Source organism: Pleurodeles waltl, chromosome 1_2 (genome assembly GCF_031143425.1).
Source record: "Pleurodeles waltl isolate 20211129_DDA chromosome 1_2, aPleWal1.hap1.20221129, whole genome shotgun sequence".
Lineage (NCBI taxonomy): Eukaryota > Metazoa > Chordata > Amphibia > Caudata > Salamandridae > Pleurodeles > Pleurodeles waltl.
In genome coordinates, this window is record NC_090437.1 from 972,771,374 (window position 1) to 972,793,047 (window position 21,674).

Genomic DNA, 21,674 nt, shown 5'->3' on the forward strand with positions numbered 1-21,674 from the left:
CAACGTAGATCAGACCACATACACATATCAGACAGTAGACAGTGAACTTTGTGTTGCAATTCATGAAAGTCTTAATGTGGTGCGTGGTCGCGGTGTTGTAGAAAAAGGAAATGGTTCTGTTAAGGGCTAATTGGCAGGATATGCAACAGCCACATTTGTAAAAACCATTTGGTTTCTCAGGAATCCACCCAAAAGAGGATGTCTGGGGGGAGGAACAGAGAAAGCTAGGGCACAGAATATTCCTAAGGGTCCGACCTCTGCTGTGTACGATGGTAGGTGACCTGCCAACTGAGTCCTTGAGGCATGTGTCCAACATCAACAAAGGCCAGTGTTTTTTGAGGATGCGGAGCACGGCCTTACTCGCAGGGCTGTATTGGGTGATGAAGGAGACCGGTCTGCTATTGGAATGGCCCTTAGCCACTGGTTCTTTGCGTCTTTTGATCAGTAACTCATGTTGGTTTGTGTTCAATATGCGTTTGCTGGCTCCCGAGATAAGTTTGTTGGTATACCCTCTAGTTTGGAAGCGGTAAGTCAGGTTCTTAAGCTCCTGTGTAAAAACATCAGTGTCAGTGCAGTTACGTCGAATTCTAACCATTTCCCCGTATGGGATGGCTCTGATCTGTGAAAGGGGGTGGGCGCTATGTGCATGTAGAACAGAATTGCAGGCAGTGGGTTTCCTGTAGAGTCTCGACATGATCTTGTTGTCGGTGATGTATAAGAGTGGATCCAGAAACTCAATGTTGGTAGTGTTTGCTTTGTGGGTGAAAACTAAGTTGAAATCGTTCGTGTTGAGATGTTCAATGAGTATACCGAGGTCTGAGACGTTACCAGTCCAGATAGCAAGAATATCATCAATGTATCTACCCCAATACAGGATGTGTTCTGTGAGGTGTTTTGGACAGTTGGACCATAGGTGTATTTTCTCAAATTGACCCATGTAAAGATTGGCATATGAAGGGGAGAACTTAGCTCCCATGGCTACACCCTGACACTGTCGAAACCAACTGCCGTTGTGTAAGAATACATTGTTCTCTAGTACTAGCCGTGTGAGGTCAAGAAGCATGCGTGTATGATCATATAATGTAGCATCTCGGGCATTGAGCGTAAGTTGGAGCATTTCAAGTCCCCTCTCCAGGGGAATGGACGTGTAGAGAGAGCTAACGTCAAGGCAGACAAACATATATTCTTCTGACCACTCGATGTCTTCCAATTGGCAAAGCAAATCGCGGGTGTCCTGTATGTATGACGGCAGGTTGTGTACCAAGGGTTGGAGAAAGGAGTCAATGTACTCAGAGATGTGTTCCGTGGGTGAACCAATCCCTGAGATGATGGGTCTGCCAGGGGGGAAACCCCCTGGCTTATGGACTTTGGGTAGAATGTATATGCAGGGGGCCCGGGGCGCCTCAGTATACAAAAATCTATGTTCTAAATCAGTCAGGAGACAGCGATTTTTCCAAAAAGTCAATTTCTTTCTAATCATGTTGGTAATGTTAGAAAGAGGGTTATACGGCAGTATGGAGTAAGCCTGGGTGTCATTGAGTTGTCTGTCTATTTCTGTAATGTAGTCACTCCTGTTCATGATGACAACATTGCCCCCTTTGTCAGCCTCCCTGATAACTATATCTGGACATGTGGAGAGTTTGTGTAACGCACGGAGTTCATAGAAGTTAAGGTTGTTGGTGGGTCTATGTGTACATGTGCTATTTTTGTCCTCCAAGTTGTAGAGTTCCGTGCTAACGGCTTGGTAGAAGACGTCGATGTGGTTATCTGGAGGTAACGTGGGTACAAATATGGAATTAGGTTTGAGTCCGCTATTGACATCTAAGTTGGGTATAATATTGAGTTCCGTCAATAGTTCATCGAAACTGGGTGGTGGTGAAGATACGTTATCCAGGGAGAGAACCGTATGGATATCTTGTAGGTCCCCAATGGTTTGATTGCAGGTGGGTAGGGTAGTACGAGTCGTTTTGTTGGTATCAGGTTTGTTATGGAAAAACTTTTTTAGTTTGAGATTGCGTATGAATTTGAAGAGATCTATGTGTATGTTAGTGTAGTCCGGTTAAGAAGTAGGACAGAAGCCCAGACCCTTTTTTAAGACATTTATTTCATGCACAGACAGTTTCAAATTGGAAAGATTCATCACCTGTACTGATTCATCCGAAATGTTGGGGGTAAGTTGCAAAGGAAGATCGCTTAGGGCCTTTGAGTTTTTGTGGTGGAACGCGTAGTCATGCCCTCCCTGATGTTTGTTGTGGTGTTTCCTGCCCCCCCTGCGGGTGGGTTTGTGCCTGATCTGTTGTAGTTCTGTCGTAGTCCCTTCCTGTAACGGCCAAGTTCCTCTAAAAAAGAATTTGGCTGTTGGGTTGTGTTATGTGGAACCATATTAGTAACGGACCCTTCCCTAGGCGGGTCTGAGCAATCACTGGATATATTGGAGATGTCAGAAAGACTACCCGTGATAGACCCAGCAGGTGTGTTGGAGTTGGTGGGTCTGCTGCTAGAATCTTTGTTCACCTGATCAAACCTTCGTGCAAAAGTATAAATCCTGCCATTATTATAGTCATTGTCATCTCTGATAAGTTTTCGCATTTTCTTGTCTTTTATGTATAGTTGGTAACCAGTGAGTATCTCCCTCATAATAGTATAGTTTTTGTCAGTTGCTTCTGGTAGGTTGAGATTTTTAATCTCCTCCTCAAGGGATGTAATGTCTTGAAGTAGTTTAGTGCGTTTTCTGTCTGAATGTTTAATCAATATGTTAATCATACTGAAAGAGGTGGAGGAGATAAGATGTTCCCATTCCCCAAGTAAGTCAGGGTCAAGGTTTTCGAATGATGGGAATATGATCACTCGCAGTCCTCTGGGGACTTGTTTTAGTTCCAAATAACGTTTGAGAGTGGTGATGTCCCACCAGCGAGCTAGTTCTTGTTTCCTTAACCTCTCTAGTTTAATAAATTTCTGTCTTAGTCCTTCTTTGGAAGGTGTGGGATCTGAAGTGCGTGGAGCTTGGGGTTTTCTGGAGAATAACTGCAGCTAAAGTGTCCCGATTGTCATCAAAGGAAGCCATGTTGAGTAACCTGAGGGGAGGGTATTCCTTTCGATCAGAAGCAATACAGATAGTGCAGTTTAAACAGTAAGTGTAACTAGAGTGCGGCTCACCCTGTTCAGATAGAACATAACATTAAAGAGAAAAGAGGGTAGTAAGGGTGAGAGGCGCCGCACCTCTAGGTAGTAAACAAAAAGTTTTACGGAATACAGAAGTATAAGCGAAGTTTGGTGCAAAGCGGCCCGGTGCCTTACTACCCGGTAGGCACCAAACGGGTGCTAGAAGTACCCTAGAACAAAGTGGGACAAGATGGCCACAGCACACAGAGAGTAATGTCCAACAGTAAAACGAGAATAGGTAATCCTGGTGTCGTAATGAGTTGGGAGAAGTATGAAGTTGAAGCGAGTCTCAAATCCTGTTTGCAGATGGTATCTTTATTTGTAAGTGTTCGAGATCATTGAGTCATCATGGAGATACAGCCAACACGTGTTTCGTCACACAGGTGACTTCATCAAGGCTGTAATACAGTAAAGACAGCAAACATTGGATATATATGTGTGTTTTGTGTGTACGTTGTGGAACCCACAAACCGGAGACCAGTGGTAAAATCTAGTGAAAGAGAGCAGTTAGTGAGCATGGCTACAGAGGTGAGTGGTGTTTGGGACCAAAACTTAAAAGGCATGGAAATACACAGTCAATTACCGTGGTCATGTGAATAACGTCGACAAAAAACAGTATTGGAAAGCTTAAATCTAAAAAACTATGTAGAGAGAAACAGTGTTATCTAACAATTGGTATGCAAGTGGTAAAGTAGTGCAGGACTAAGAGATATCAGGAAGAGAAGGTGAGTAAAAAACAACAAAAAGAGAGGGGAGATACGTTAAGCGTAAAAATGAGAAAGCGGAGAAATTGCGCGGGTGAGGGGCCCCGGAGGGCAGACATGCGTCACTCATACCTGGGGTAGTTAGCCAATATGGGTGATGGTAGTACTTGGTAGAGAAGTTGCTCAATGATTGATTGGGCTGTAGAAAAAGTGAGTAACATGAGACAAGTAAAGAAAAGAGCATAGAATTGGGGGAGGGGATAGGTAATGATATGTAGGAGGACAATTAGAAAGTAAGCGTAGAAAAATAGAGAGAAGGTAGTATGAAGGTAAAAAGTAAAGTGCATGAGAAAGAAGAAATGGGTCAGTAAACACATACCTTAGTATAGTCATAAAGCTGTAATTAGTATGGCTGCGCCAAGCAGCTGTAGGTGCGTAGGTGGGGAGCTTGTATGATACTGCAGATAGAGGAGGCCCTGATAAGCCTGTCACCATAACCTATGATAATGCCACGAATAAATGAAATAAGAACGGGTTTTAGCCTGATGCGGGGAGTGAAAAGAAACATGATTGAGATAAACTGTGAGCCAGTCAGGGGTTAAGAAATAAGAGACAGGACTAATGGTGAGTCTTATTTGGACAAGGCATTGAGGGGGTCCTAACAGGGTAAAACAATTTTGTAAAAAGTGAGTATAAAAGCAGGCAGAGTAGTCGGCACCGGAATATTAAACAATGGAGAAGTTAAAAAACGGAAGCTGAGATGAAAGCGAAAAGCTATCATGGGTGCAGTTCAAGAGGAATGTAGACATAAGGGTACCAATCGTGGACATATAACAAGAGTAAGGTGCCCGTGCGGTCGGGTTTTAAAAATTAAAGCAGGCAGAGTAGTCGGCACCGGAATATTAAAACATGGAGATGGTAAAAAACGGAAGATGAGATCAAAGCGAAAAGCTATCATGGGTGCGGTTCAAGAGGACTGTAGACATGAGGGAACCATCGTGGACATATGACAACAGTAAACTGCCCGTGCGGTCGGGTATTGAAAATCAAGCAATGAGCTAGTGTGCTTATAGTGACGTACACACCCGTTATTAAAAGCAGAAGTGAAGCATATGATAATGTTTGGTTAGGTGCGTTGCTCGAGACTGTACCATGTATGAAAACTAGAAACAGCCCGTGTGGCTGTTATTTGAAGTTGGAGAGCGTTTAGCCAAAATACATCGTAGTTAAATAATAAACCGCAGGGACGTGGTCAGAGGATCAAAAAACGGAAATGGCAGAAATTGGAACGAAGTGAAAAAGAGAGGTACGCGCTTAAGCGGTGTATGTCTGCGCGAGGCTCAATGTGTGGACATTGGAGAAGTCGTGCAAAGAAAAGAAATGGCGAAGTTAAAGCTGCCGGGTCAGTAAAAAGACCCGAGTTAGTTACTTACCGGGAAGCAGAATGGCGGTGAGCTCAGAGTGAACGCGAGGTCATGTAATGATCCGCGAGATAAAACGCTTGCTAATTAAGTAGGAAGTAGCAGTGCAGCAGAACTATAAGAGGGACTCGGCTGAAATGGCAAATGCGGCGGCCATCTTGGGTGTGAATGCGAGAAATTGCAATGTAATAGAGAAGATAATAAGAACAAAAATTAAAGACATGTATTAGGGGATGCGGTAACGCCTCTATTATTTATGGATACCAGATGGGAGCCTAAAACGAAGGTAAGGAAGAAGAAGTAAAAGCCCTAGAAGGTAGAAAGGGATGTGAAGGAAGGGCAAGATGGAGATGAGGAGAGAAAGTAACATGAACACATATAGTAAGAACAATAAAGTTGTTAGACACTGGAGAGTATGTATGTGACCTGTATCAAAGCTGGTTGAAGATGGGGAAGAGTAACAATGTAGAGGTGTCCAATAAAGTAAGGAGAAAGTAATAATAAATCCCTGGATGATCGATAAGACATATAAGAACCGATGCCATGTAGTGCAGGAATAAGGTACAACAATCACAATGATGTCAATCACACTCACAATGGTGTCCAATAAAGTAAGGAGAAAGTGATAATAAATCCCTGGATGATCGAAAAAACATATAAGAACCGATGCCATGTAGTGCAGGGATAAGGTACAACAATCACAATGATGTGTATAGGTGTAATGTACAATCGCGACGGTAAATGAAACGTGTAAGAGCAGCGACCATGAAGTACAATAATTAGGTGCAATAGTTAGAAAGTTTTGTATAGACATAAGTACATTGCAATGCACCAGGGAAGTGGCATTGACATTGTCACCCAATTACAAATCATGACATGGAGTACCATCTGAAATGGATTAGCCACAAATCTTTGTAGTCAGGTTTAGCACCACATGATTGTAAGGCCCAGTTCATGTGTGCATATGTGTGTCTATCACTCACTGGAGTGTCAGTGTCAATGCGAGGTTGCAGTGGTATGTCTGTTGGAGTATCTACATGCAGGATCAGCAGCTCACTCATATAGCATGTTCCACACTGTGATCTGCTGTCCACTCGTTTGTACAGTGATCAGACATTGACCATATATTTCCTTTCCATGTCTTACAGGTGAACAGGCCCCCTATACCATTGGGGAAGTGGCTCGATTTGAAGACCCAGACGTATCCAGTAAGTGTGAAAATGTTTGTGCTGTGTAGTGATTGCAGCTGTTGTGTGAGCGACTCTTGTGTGTTGCACTCATTGTAAGATATGATGAGCTAGCACGTGATCTGATATATTACTTGACTGGAGGTTAACATAGTGTTCCATGCAAGGGTTAGACATTCACAGGCAGAGACTCATATCTTGGGAGTCTTGTGCTGTGCAATAGCCAGTAACATGTGAACAAGGTGATTAGTAGCCACAAGTAGGCCCATATTTGAATTGGAAGTGCTCCAGTGTCAGAATATTGCGGGCAAGTCATACTCTCATTTTCACAAGACAGTGATGCATCAGTTTAAAACACAAAATTGCACATCCCTGTATTGTAATGTACATGTAGGACTGTATGGGTAACTGTCCCCCAGCATCTAGCCCCATATGTTGTACTCCATTTATGTGACACTTATGTGGTATGTAATAGGCATGCATGCAGGTCAAGGTCAGACGTGTGCTGGCATCGATGTGGGTGATTTTGGAAATGTGTTGGCAGATCAGGTATTGATGGTTGTCCACACATGGAAACATGAATGTAGATGTGATTGACCAATGGATACCTCACTGCTAGGTGGCAGCCCTCCTCACATGTGTTCCACTCACTAAATCCATGTACAGGTGGACATGGCTTTGTGGTTGTCCTTGACAGTTGTGATGATGCATTGCATGCCCATCCCCCTTGAGGCACAGGGGTAGGGGAAGAACATATATGTAGGTAGGTGTGATGGTCACAGTGTAGATGACAGTCATCTAATTCAAGCATGCATGTGTCCCAAACAACACTGACCTCTTATGATTAGCAACTGCATACCATCCTGCCTATTACATCTACAAATCACTGGTCTTAGGTGCCTTGAAGTTGATCCAGATGATAGGGATTAGTCGGCCTGGCCCATGTGAAGTACTTGGTGCATTTGCATTGTGACACACTGCACTACATCAATGCACAGATCACATTATTTGGTACACCTCTTGTGCTTTGCTGTGCTGTTAAATACTTGATAGTTAGGCAGTGTTGACATGTCATTCCTCAGGGACAATATATCATCTGTACTGTGATTTGGACAGCATGTGCAATTTGAGGGAGAGTGTTAGATTATCATCTGTACATGCATCACACAATGATGACACTAATGGTTGCCTGTCTCATTTTTATCGCTGCCAACATGAATGCCGCGGAGATAAGGGATTTCCAGAGGCGGGCAGTGAGGTACAAGCACATCTTTGATGTTGAGTCTGGGTTCCGGAGGATGGCAAGACACTATCGGAGAGAGAGAGAGCCACAGGATAATGGCGGGCTTTCTGCCAAGGGGGACAAGCATTGGCCACAACAGGTGGAGCCACCACAACGACTGCGACCAGTAGCACAGCAGCCACCAGTTCATCAGCCCCACCTGCTGCACCCTCAACTTCAGGACCAAAGCCCACAACACCTGCTGCACCTTCCATTACAGCACCACCCACCACAACACCTGCAGGAGCAACTACGTCTAGAACACAGACCACCACATCAGCTGCTTTGGACATGGCCGCCATTTCACAGCTACAGAGGGACATGAGGAAAGTCATCAAGAAGCTTGACACTCTCCAGCGGGACACTGACACAAATAGCCATAGGTTGAAGTCCATCATGAAAAATCTGAAGGGGGCAAACCTCTGAACTCCTGCCTTATCTCACCCCTAATTCCGTCCCCTTCCTCTTCTTACCCTATCGAGTTTTCTAGTGGGTTTTGGGGGTTTAGTGATGGGTTAGAGTAGGCTAGTAGTTTAGATAGGATAAGTAGGTTGGGTGTGCAAGGTTTTCATATTATTACATGCTAGTTTGTGGGTGAGTGGGTGGTAGTTAATGTTGGGGCTTTTGTGTATTCTATAAAATATATATTTTTTTTAATGAAAAAAAAAAATGAAAAGTACAAAAATGTATATATTTGTTTAGTATTAGTTAGTATCTGTTTAAGTTAGCATATGTTGTCCTGCATGTGTCCCATCAAATAAGGGGGTGGGGGGCAAATGTTTAGAGTGTTTTGTTAATTGTGGTAAGTAAGCTTAGCATAGGGTAGTTAGGGCCAGTTGTGGGTAATGTATAGTTAGGATAGATTAGGTTAGTATAGGTGTGTGACATAGTTTTAAGTTCTCTTTTGTACATAGATGTTAACGTTTTAGGTACTCCTTTACTGCATGTGTCATATGTTTGGGGATCTTGGTCTTTGCATGAGTGTACAGTGCCAATTTTCTGTTGGCCTGTGTATTCCATTCCACTCTTGACATGTTAATTCCCACTTCCAACTGAGCTGTCACATTGGCAGCTACAACAAAGCTAAATCTCTATGCATCTGCCATCCATTGTACCCACCACTCAACGTGACTGTGGTTCCCATGTATTGGATAGGAAGGTGTGAATTTAAAGCTGTCATCGTTTGGGTCCTGGGTTGGAATATTGGGCACTGTGCCTGATGTTCATGTGTACACTGCTCAACTGAATAGTGTAAATTTCTGATGAGGTCAAGTATACAGAATTCACGCCTATGTGTTTTAATTGTACTCCCAGCTGACGTTTTTGGTCAAACACTCTTACACAGCCATTCCTGTTGTATGTTGTGGGTGTGGCATGTATGTTTTGAAGCAAATGTCACATACACAATGACTTTCTTGTAGGGGATGTGGCCAGCATTGAGTTCCATCTTGTAGATACCTTGGGCCAGAAATATACTATTATTACCCTGTATTTGCCTCATTTTTTAACGCAACAGCAGTGCAAACTTACAAATTACATTGATATGTTTGTAAGTTTGTGCTGCTTTTACTTCAAAAATTGAGGCGAAAGCAGCACAGAAGAATTAGAAGTCATGCCCCTTGTGCGTAAATATCCGCCCACATTATTTCTGCACTCTGGTATTGATACTCTGTGACCATTGACATGTTACATGCATCACAAATCTCCTGCAAAGTAGATGTATCACATTACACAGAGACAAAGTGGTTGTGTAGGTGTTATTTATTTTAAATTGCTGTAGTGCAATATTTACATAGTTCAGGCGTGTGACCCCATTAGTGTGAAGCATTCTATTGTGACGCCACACAAGTGCAAGTTTGAGGGACAGGTTGTTGGACATGCTGAGATGAAGTGTCATTCAGTGCAGAGGAACATGAATGTGTTTGCCTAGCTACACACGTCCTCCCCTCAATGCAGTTGTCTTAGCACTATGACCTGTGAGATGTTGCATGGTGGCATTGCAGCTATTGTGACACAGGCACGGGGTAGACCCTTGAATGGGCAGTATAGGTATGAGATTACTGCTGTGTACTTCATAATGTATGTGACAGTGCCTGATGTTTATTGAGTCTCTGGACATGAGCAGTTGACAGGAGTTGCACTTGGATAGGGATTGATGGGGTTTAATCAAGTAGTCATACTGATCCCTCATTTAGAGTGTTTTTGTGCCGTGGGCACCTAACTGCTATTTCCTAATTGAGCAGCATACACAGCACAGGAAGTAGTGGCAAGTGTTGTCAATGGTAAATGCTGCTTCAGCCAATGGCCTGAGATTGGTCATTGTTCTCTAAATTACATTCTGACAATACTAGCTGTCCTGTGACAGCAGCCCAGTTTTACGTTCTACCCTACTCTCCTGGTCTGCATCAGCATTTCCAGCAGCCTTGGCATGGCGGGGTACCCCCATGCAAAGGTTGTTGGTGTTGTGTTGTCCTGCACCCCTGAATGCCCCTGCACAGCCCATGCTGTGCCCCTTTGCCCTTTCCACTGCCTGATTTTCAGGGCTGACATGCATTGTGTAGTAGGTATGTGCCTCTCCTTTGCACTTGACATTTAGGTATTTTTGCCCCCATGCAACTTACCCTGTGTTGTTTTCTGGAAGTCTGCGCTGTCCTGTCCCGCGATTCCTGTGACGATTTCCTCCGGGAGGACGGCTGCAAACATCTACTCCATGTCGTCCAGGCCCTCTTGCGGGGCTGGACTCCCACCTCCAGTTTGCAGTGCTGCCTTCCTGTTCCTCGCCATTTTCTCCTTTGTCCTGCGCTTGCAGTCACACCAGCGTTTCTCAAAGTGACAGTTCTCCTGACCTCTGCCACACTGTTAATCTTGTTGACAATTTCTTGCCAAATTGCCTCTCTCCTCCCAATTGGCAATTTAGAGGTGATGAATAGTTGATGCTGGTGCTCCATCACCTCTCTGACCAGGATTTCATGCTCTTCTGCACTGAAGCAACACTTCCTCTTCTTTTTGTCTCTCCCCTGGGTCTTGTCTGGGTCCTGCCAGCTGGTTCCTGGTTGACTGGGGTCCCTCCTGGCTTCTGGGATTCATTTTGGGGATCCTTAGCACTGTATCCTGCATTTGTGTCTCTTTTTTATGCTATTGCGGTTAAAAATGGCGCATATGCGTTTTGCAACATTTTTCTGTGTCGCAAACCGGATTAGAGTAATTTTTCCTGCGTTAACGTAATTTTGCCTTACAACAAGGCACAATGGTTAGCGGCAGGAAAAATGACTCTAACGTCTTCTTGGCGTATAAATATGATGCACAGGTGGCGTTAGGAAATGACACTGGCCCGTGCTAAAATGTTTGACACAAAACTGCGTTTGCGCAGTTTGCATCAAAAAGTATAAATCAAGGCCTGTATCTTCTGCATCAGGACCACCTCCATAGGAGTCTATGGCAAGGAGGTACAAAGACCGGAACTGACTGAAGACTGCTTCTTGCCTTGAGATAACTGTTCTGAGGGCCTTGTGGCCCTCCTAACTTACTCCCTGCAGGAGTTGGTCGCACAAAGTAACTCTAAGTGACCACAATACAACTGGCCAAAAGTTTTCCTCAAAAGTTTCTAAGTGTCAAATGTGTTGAATTTGACAATGCTTGTTCACGGTTAAGTGAAAAGTGAATGTTTACTATACCTTGCAAAATCATTAATCACAGAACCCTATGGTGGATCTTTTTCATTTTGGTGCCTGGAAAATATACAATTCTGCTTTATTTTTATATATTTGTGTGGATTTCTTCATGATTTAATTTTTTTCTTCAGTGGTGTTGGTGCTGTTTAGATGCTTTATACTGGCTCCTTGATGGTATCGGTTCCCTTGCCGTTGACGAGGTTCATCCAGATCCAGGCATCACTACTGTCCGCAATCCGCAAATTGCTTGGGAACTCAATATAGTCCCCATCATGACGAGGGTACACACTTCCCCCTTATTCTCCTTCGATGGGCGGCGCTTTACAAGATGATAGTACTCCCTTGCTTCCTATATGCTTTACAAAACCACCCATATATACTTCCCCCAACCTTATTCACAGAAATTCAGTATGAGGCAACAAAGTTCTTCTGGGCAGGGAAAACCCCCACATTAAATGCATGGCACCAGTTCATGAGGGTAGCCTGGGCACACTGGACTCCATCTGTATTATTGGGCTTCACAGGAGTACTGGCTTTTCAGCTAGTGCCATGACTCTGCCCTGCGACTGCGGTTTTCGCACCTTGATTACTGGGGAATACAGGGCTTGTTCTAAGGAGGCTGCCACCCTGCTTCCCTCCCACAGGACTCAAGAATCCCACATATAGGCTGGAGGGATGCCCTTTCCTATGCCAACAGGTAAACTGACTGCCCAAATCCAGCTGTGGACTGGAATCTGGCTACACGTATCTCAGTTGAGGGGCTTCTGCTGTTGGGACTTGACTGAAATCTCAACGTTGGAGTACTTGTAGGATCTCGACCACAGAGTGCCCTTTGATGACCTTAAGGTGGAATTTGGGATCTACAACTCTCAGTTTTTCAAGTATTTACAAGTAGGACATGCCCTAGGCACCCATAGAGGTGCCTTACGAGATGTCCCAGAATACAACACCCTAGAGGTCGGATTGACAATAGACCTGCTGGGCTGGAAGGCACCTCCCGCCTGTACTGAGGTGGTTGCTGCTGCATGTCCCATTATTGGGAGCACATCACAGTTGAAATGGCTCCCAGTGTGTCCCACTGGGAGCCAAAAAAAGCGCAGTCTAGTCTTCCTGAGATATGTGCTGGCGGCCCTGACTCCCTTGAGCCTCACAGTATGGCGCTGAGGCAATTTAAGATACGTTCAGGAGGCAACACCGGGCAGCAATTAAAACAAGCATTTGCAATGCAATGGGTCTTGCATATTTCGAACAAGTTAATTGTCATCTTCTGACAGCAGCGCCCACGAGCAAAAACAAAGAAAACATGAGTGAAAACTGAGAAAAGATGACTTAACCAAATAAAATAAAGTTCGCTTTAAAAAATAAAACTTTGCAATATTGTTTGTCCTCCTAGGCACGTTTTTGCCAGCCACAAGCTTTCTGTTTGTGGGGCACTCGAAGTTAGAATAAAATAGTACCTCAATCACGTCAGGAGCAGCGGACGGGCACTAATTAAGTTGAAATCAATTAGTGCCTGATCCCTGCTCCACACCGAGGAATGGATATGATACTAGACATGCCTTGATGAATCACAAGGCTGTAAAGAAGACCAACAAATGGTGAGTGACAGGCGGACTCCAAGCCCTTTACTGATCACAACAGCGTCTCGCATACGAGACGCATGCACAAGTGCATGCACTCACAGGCTCGACCTTAAAAGCATTTTGAGATTGCGTTTTTTTTCCCCAGCAAGTATCCTGACTACCTTTCACCCAGAAAACATAAAGTTTCTGATTTTCAGTGTCTGTGACTGCTGACCTGGATTTACCATTACTTGAGACTTTGAGAAGAGCATTCAAAGAGACTTATCTATTTGGCCAAAACATATTCCTACATCTGGGATCTACATACCTGATTTTTTCTGTGAAGTTGTTCTTCAATTTATCATTCTAGGAGGTGGTAAACGTTTTGTGGGTCCTGAAAGGAATATAATTAAACCAAGAAAATTTGAACAACAGCATGCCATTCCACAGATTTGGTAAGGTGCATGTCATTATAATATATGGATATTCTTCGAGGAAGGAAGAGACAAGAAAATACTTGAATGTGTATATGTATATAGCTGTGTGGAAAAAGACTATAAAAGATAAACTAAGACTTTGCACCTTTTAAATTACTTGAAGTAGTAAATGAAACTCTCTTTATATATTTTGCTGATGTTGGTTCGTATAAATGGATTATTTCATAGTAAACTAAAGGACCCTCATGAAAGGTACAGTTGAGAAAAAAAGATTATACATAAAAAGATGTTTTAAGCTTTTTGGCACAATGAAGCATGGGACCCAAATCTGAGCATTCCCTTCTCACTTAGGGCGATAGAGGCAAAAAGAACACATGATGGATGGAATCATCACTGTGGCACTGGATTGAAGCTAACCTGGCTGATGAGGGGTGATATCCCGAAACCGCCCACAGTATGCTTGTTTCCGGTCCAGGGAGGACCTGGCCTGGAAGTTTGTGCTGGACTGTTCCTGCAGGAAGCAGGGTCAAGACTGATTTGCATATGGCTGGGTTGAAATTGGGGTGGCGTTCAGTGAGCAAAAAAACTATGGATTAAACCCAGATCTGTGACTGGGGGTAAATGTTTGCATTGTTGAGCATTCTATACTTTTAACTTTAATTTTAGCCATGCTGTACAGCCACACTACTTTACAACATGGCGAAAAGGCATTGACAAGCCGATAGCTCTGGCACAGACAGGAATTTTTGGCTTTGTCAATGCTTCTTTCTTTTGCTCTGCTCCCAGTTAACAGGGCCGTGGGCTGGCGCACCCGTTATCTTCTTAACAGCCAGAACTTAAAGAAAATGGTGTTTCACTACTGCAACTGCTCTCTGATGATTTCTGAAAATAATTATTAAAAGATTTATGACTTGATTGATTGAATTTTGATTGACGTGTTAAGGATTTATTGATGTAATTTTTAATTGAAATTAACTGCGTGTTTTTTAATCCCAACGTTGTAAAAAAAATCCTTGCAATGAAAAAACTGACAGTCTTTGTCAGTTTGCGTGTGGCGGGTGTTGGGGCGAGGGCGTCTGGTGGCCTCCGGGTTCTATAATGCCAGGGTCATCCACCATCTTCTGTTTAGTGCTTATGGGACTGCTTCTGTCTTTTGTGGTGTCCATATTCATCCCCTCCTCTCAACGTATACTCCGCCGGAGTTGAGACAATTTTCACTGTTACACTGGTCTGAGATTGATAATTTACATTGTGTCTTTCCATCTCCTGACTAACTTTGTATTATAATCGTACACCTTGCAAGGTTCTAAATAAGAAGCATACATTTTTTTGCTGTTTTATACAGCGGGAACTGGATCCCAGGATAGCATTGTGCTTTACATGAGCACCAGTTACATTACATTAGGACACATTAATTGTCTATAGGCACGGGGAGATTAAGTGATATTACCCAGACTCACAGGATGTTGAGCTGATGCCGAGTCTCAAGCCTGGCGGCACCCCAGCATCATAGTAGCCAGCTCTGGTTGTTATGCCACATTCTATCCCCACATAATTAGGCTATAGCCATGGGGATTCATCTTTCGGACTTCTGCAGTTTGGACTTTGTTAAATGGAACCTAATATTTTTCTTGGCTCTTTTTGCACTCACTTCTTAAGATTGATTCTAATTATGTACAGACACTCCTGCAGTCTGATCACGCACTCGCTTATGTGTAGTTGAGACTTGGACTACATTAGAAGAATATAGAATTTACTCCCCGTTTTTTCCCCAGAGTGTACGTTCACTTAGATTAGGGGTAAACCATTCTGACACCAATCTTGCCTTAAACCTTCCTCTCTCAAAGCCACTACCTACTTCAGTTCTAATGTAGGTAGTTATACTCAACTCATTGTCTAGGGCAGCGCTGCAGCAACATAGCGCTTTTTAAAAACATTCAGCCATGCTGCATAGCAGCTGTGCTGCTGAACAACATGAAAAAACACATCGACAAAGGCAAGACCTATTGGCTTTGCCAATGCTTGTTTTACTGTTGGGAGCCTGGTACGTGGGTCCTTTCACACCCTCTCGGATGACAGAAGCAGTAGGCTAGCCTGAAAAAAAAGAATGGAATTTGCTATAGGGCAATGATGTGTTCTACTGCTGCCTGTATGCTGCTATTGATGTGTGTTGAAGGCTTATCTTGGCTCACACAGAATGAGATGCACACCTAAATGTAGGGGTTTCTCTTTTTAAGTAAGCAATTGGTGCTGTTTCTGGTGCAATCAAAGTTCTTGCATTATTTAGTAAGAACATTAGTCCTAAGTGAATTTTTCATTCATACATTGATCTGTGCTACAAAAATTGACTATAGGGCTTTATACCAATTCGGCTATTTTTGCACTTAAATGGCATCTTTCAGCGACATTACTTTGATACAACCACTGCTCACAGTAGGTTTTGGTTTTTCTGTTAACTGAGGATGTTCATTTTCAAGAGTTCAATTTGCAATTTGACCATAAACCTCAATATACTGTGAGATGACTGGATCTATGTATCATGTTATCATGTGTCAATTCAGGTTTGGGTACTGTTGGTTTTTACGTGTATGGCACATTAATGCAGTTTCCTTTCTCTGACTTTGGGTGCTTATCTCTGTGCTCAGGTTGTATTTTGTATCTGGTTGTACGCGGTCTATTTTTAGAGGTTTGAGATGTGGAGTATAAACTTGTAATTCTTGTTCCTGCTTGCAAGAATACAACATGATATTTTAAAATGCAGGTTTATTGTTATTTACATAATGTGAAGGTGCAGTTACGTCTTAGTGCAATGTTGTTAGCACATCTTTTTAGGGTGCAGCCTACCAATCAGCAGAGCTGTTTGGTATGCTAAAGACGTCTTGGGGACTTTCAGAAAGTTGAGCTAGGAATGCATTCCGCCCATTCATTACCATTGACTTTCTGGTTTGTAACTCACATTTTCTGTCTTTCTATTTGCTGGCTTTATGTGCTTTAGGCTCTCCGGGTTCAGTCCATTCAGTCCGCCCCTCCCGTTTCCTGAACTGTGTTGACTGTTTCCTTCCACAAACTCTCTTTCGGTAAACAGGCCTTTAAATCATCTTCTTGTCACATTTGCTGTACATTCAAAAGCCAAGCTCAAATGTCAGGAGATATCTTCCGAGGGCGCTTTTTCACTTTTCATTCTCTCACTTCAAAGTGAAAGGGTTTATGTGACAATCATGCTGGATACTGAGGGTAGGAAAAGGTTTTTCTTCTAGCACACAACATTTAAATGAACTGTGTAGGTATTTCAGAATATATCAGAATTAGTAACACAAAGGAAGCACATTTTTTGTTATTTCTGAAGTGTGTTGGATACAAATATTTGAATATGATAAAAAAACAAATCATTACACTAGGTGGTGTAATTTCCAAACATTTTCGTATGTGCCCTGTATAGTTTTATTAGTAAACTGTATGTCTGTGCAAATGTAATGGTTATTTCAATTCAAAATGTGTTGTTTGTATTGGCAGTGCGCTACCATACCATGCATACTCCACTCTACACCACTCTACTCTGCAGCAATCCACACCACTGCACTCTACTCTGCACCATACCACTTTACAACACTCCTCTGCACTCTTTATCACTCCACTCTATGCCACTGCACTCTGCATCACTTCACTCTATGCCGCTGCACCCTATGACACTTCACACTACAGCTCTCTACTCTACTCTGTACCACTCTACTCTACACCAATGCACTCTTTGCCACTGCATTCTACACCACTCCAGTCTAGGCCACACCAATCTACTCTGCACAGCTACACTCTATGCCACTGCACTTTACTCTAAAACACTTAACTCTATGCCCCTGCAGTCTATGCCAATCCACTGTATGCCACTCTAATCTACTCTGCACCAGTGCACTCTATGCTACTGCATTCTGCACCACTTTACCCTATACCATTATACTCTATGCCACTGTACACAACTGCATTCTACCCTGCTCCACTCCACTCTACATCACTTCACTCTACTCTGAAACAGTCTACTCTACGCCACTGCACTGTACGCTGCTCTATGCCACTCTACTCTTAACCACAGCACTCTGCACCAATGCACTCTATAAAGCTGTGCTCTGTCACTGCACTCTATGCTACTGCACTTTACTCTGCATCGCTGTACTCTATGCCACTGCTCTTTACGCCAATCTACTCTGCGCTACTCCACTCCACACTGCTTCACTCTGCATCACTCTACACCACTCTGCGCTACTCCACTCCACACTGCTTCACTCTGCATCACTCTACACCACTCTATGCTACTCTACGCAACTCAATGTTACTCTACGCCACTCCATGCTACTCTCCTCTGTGCCACTCTATGTTACACTACTCTGCACCACTCTATGCTACTTTATTCTGCACCACTCTATCCCACTGCACTCTATGCCACGCCACTCTAGGCCATGCCACTCTACAGTACTCCATGCCACTCAAGTGTATGCCACTCTATGCAACGCCACTCTGTGCCGCTCCAATACACAACATTCTCTGCCACTCCAATACACGACACTCTCTGCCACTCTACGCGACTCCACACAATGCCACTCCAATACACGACACTCTGATCCACTCTTTGCCATTCCAATCTACGACACTCTATTCCACTCTTCGCCACTAATGTTTGGCCATGCTGAATAGCAGCCACACTGGTGTATAACATGGCTAAAACACATTGGCAAAGCAAATAGCTTTTGCAACCAGCGAGACCTATGGGCTTTGCCAATGCTTGTTGTAATTGACATTGACTAATAATTAATAAGTAATAACTTGAACAGGGTACATTTGTGATATAGTTTATACAATTTGTGATTATACGACACTGAAAATACTGAAATGAAATTGATATATTTTAAAGTGAAATAGTCCGAATAGAAGAATATGTTTTTACGCATAGGTCAGAGATGAATACTAAGGGATTTACATTTAATTCGTGTGTCATTCATGTGTGTGTCTCATTCACTGCGCATTTGGTTCATCCGTGGACAGCTTCTGTATTCAGTATCTATTCCAGTAACGTCTATTCTTATGTGTTTTTTTTTGTTTCAGTTGTGTATTTGCTAAGATATTACATCAGCTTCATTACCAGATGAAGGTATGTGACCTTTGATTTCTGTTTTGCCCTGGATCCCAAAAGCTGCACATTTTCTTGACAAATCAATGGAGGTTCTGAGCAATTTCTTTCTTAGAACACTTTCACATTATTCACAACGCCCAGTATTTGTGCCACAACCAACCCTCCAGATTCCCTTTTTTAGCCCAAACTGCAGTACTGCTGTTTGATCCACTTTTACTTTTTGCCACACGTGACCATTCTTTCACCTGAAGCCATTTTCAGAGCGGCTGCACACCACAACCGGTATTTTCAAACTGTACATTTATTTTCATTTGGATGTTCTACAATTAGGTGCAGGTCCTCATCTCCGAATTGCTGCCAGTCTTCCTTTGAGCGTTGACATTAACACACGTCCTGCGCAGCTCTTGTAGGCTGTACAAACTGTTTATATCCGCGGGCTTCGGCAGCGACAACCACAGCATCCCACATGCTTGGCTCATTAACGCTGAGTATGATCCGTCTTGATTACCGTTCACCTCCTGACACGGCGCTACTGCTCACATCAAAGGTGCGGGTAATTAACTGAGCCACTGGGAGCCATTTTACAAGGGCTGCCTGCAATTCCCGCCATTCATATGGATATAAAGTAAGAAGAAGCCACAAGGAAAGGCTATAAACAATCTACAGAGGAATGTTCTTGGAAACATCAGGTTTTACTTATTTCCCCAGGCTAAAAATCCTTAAAGTCTTGGCAGTACTGCTAGGTGGCACAAAGACCCTGGAGTTGCAGCAAGGGGCGTCTAGGACTCACTGTGGGTTTATGTGTGGCTGGTGAAAATCGACCCCACTCATCCATCCATATGTCACCAACAAAGATAATTCTCCTGAAAACCTATAGAGGGTCAAATATATTGACCGATGAATATAAGGGAGCCATTACATATTAGAACTCCACATTCTTGAAACAAAAATAAACAAATCTTGCTGCACGGATAAAATGCTAAAAACAATGTTCATAAATTACTCATACCAAGTGCAACTTGCATTGGTAAAGCCCGTTGGTCTGGCTTTCATGAGCCAACGAATACAAGCACAGGCATTCTGCATGGGCAAATGCTGTTTATCACAATAAAACCAGTCCTATTGGCTTTGGCGAGAAAAAGCAAAATAGATTGCTCACTGTAAAGAATACTTTTTGGGGATAAAGGGTTGAGTGTGTCAAACAGCATGAAGATTGAGTGTACCTTTAAGATGTAAAATAGTCCTTTGTGACTTCCAATTGATGGACTTCCAGGAAGCTGAAATGATACATCAAACAGCCAATAGCACGAGGTGAAGCCAAACCCTGCTCTATGTGTATTTAAAAAAATCTTTAGAATATTGCAACTTGCCTTTTTGTGGTCACAAAGCTTACAATTGTGCAACTCACAGACCTTTGTAACAGCAAAGTCTTAGTACATCATGCCCTTACTTCTTTATGATATGGTCGGCTTTCATTAAAAAGCAGGGTGTGATGTGTGCAACTCAACCCATTCTGCTTACCACATTCTCTCATTTACTTTTCACTGCCTCTTTCCATACAATTCTTCTCCCCCACCTCCTTCTACTGTAACCAGATTTTTTTATCACATGCCTGATATAGAGAACAGTGCATACCACCATCATGGCCTCTTGGTTCTATTATACGATTTTTCCACTCCAACTATTTGGATATCTCCAATAGACAGTCTCGTCTCAAATGTCCAACAATCATCATTCCAAATCACGAGGCCCCAGAACATTAATCTGTAGTTTGGTAGCATTGTTCTTTCGGGTCAGTGCTTAAAGCATGCTGCACAAATGCTACCATTGACTAATCCACTTGATTAGCACTCTGGTGAAGAAAGTACTCTGTCACAGTAGAGCCTAGCAATTACTTTAAGACAAGGATTAAGATGAGTCAGTGGTATTAAGCGTTGGCACTCACTTTGGACAACAGGAATTACTTTCATCATCATATTGTGACCCAGATTAAGAGAGAGAAAGAAGGAGAAAGCAAACGATAGGGAAACAACAACAAAGGGCGAAAGCAAAAGAGGCTGCAAGAATGAGATAAGAAGTGTCAGATGGTAGAAGGATCATGAGATGGAATCAAGATTAGACAGCCTTGAAATTTGACGATTCCAGCACATGATTTCTAAGAACAACATTGTTAATCCACACTAAAAAAAAACTTTTTTTTTGTATTTTTTGTAACAATTTTAGCTCTCTGTGAATAACGCGTTCTTGAAATAAAAATGTTTGACAATGGTTATAATGGAAAAGAAAAGCAAAGTTGATACAAGTGGATGAAAAGCCAGAGCCGTGGTCCATTGGTGAAACTAGTACTTTCCTTTTCGAGAGATGTGTTGATTTACTTTTCCTAGCTGAGCATGAAGCTAGACCCCAAAACCAATTGGAATGGGTGGTGAAACAAGCATTGGGTTGTGATTCGATCATTACATGGTCCTTCTCCTTATGATGAAAGAACCTATGATTTTGTGAAAGCTGAAGCTGGTTGTTGTAGGACAGCAACCATATGAAAGCTCTAAGGGAAGAAAGTTTGAGAGAGGTACAATGGACCATAGGTGAGTGAAGCCAGATCCTAATAATGGTCTCTGGGAATCACAACAGTCCAATTAGTTCTTAAATAAGTATGACCTACTTACATTGGATCATCAATGACTTGGGGCACTGGGGTAGGTCTGCAGCTAAATCTCCTTTTCATGGTTTTCGAGAATTCTCAAAGATTACTCAATCAGGTTATCACCAAGAACACTTATACTAAAAATTGTCAATCAAATTATCATGCATGGGAAGTACACCGTAGTGCACCAGAACACATCTTTAAAAGATGCCAACATTAAATCATTTTTTCAAGAGTGTTGTGAGCTTTGAAACTGGCAAACGTTCTGCTTACGCCATTTAATATTGAGAATCGCTATACATGTTGGGTTGTTCTACGATTTATTTCTTAGTACAACTCTGAAATCAAAATTCCAAAGACATAATATTTCAAGATTTAGAGGATGCTGAAATAAAGAGAGTCTAAACCCTAAGTGGCTATTTATGAAGAATTATTCCTAAGAGATACCAGAATCCTCTTGTTGTTTTTAGGTGTGTGTTTCT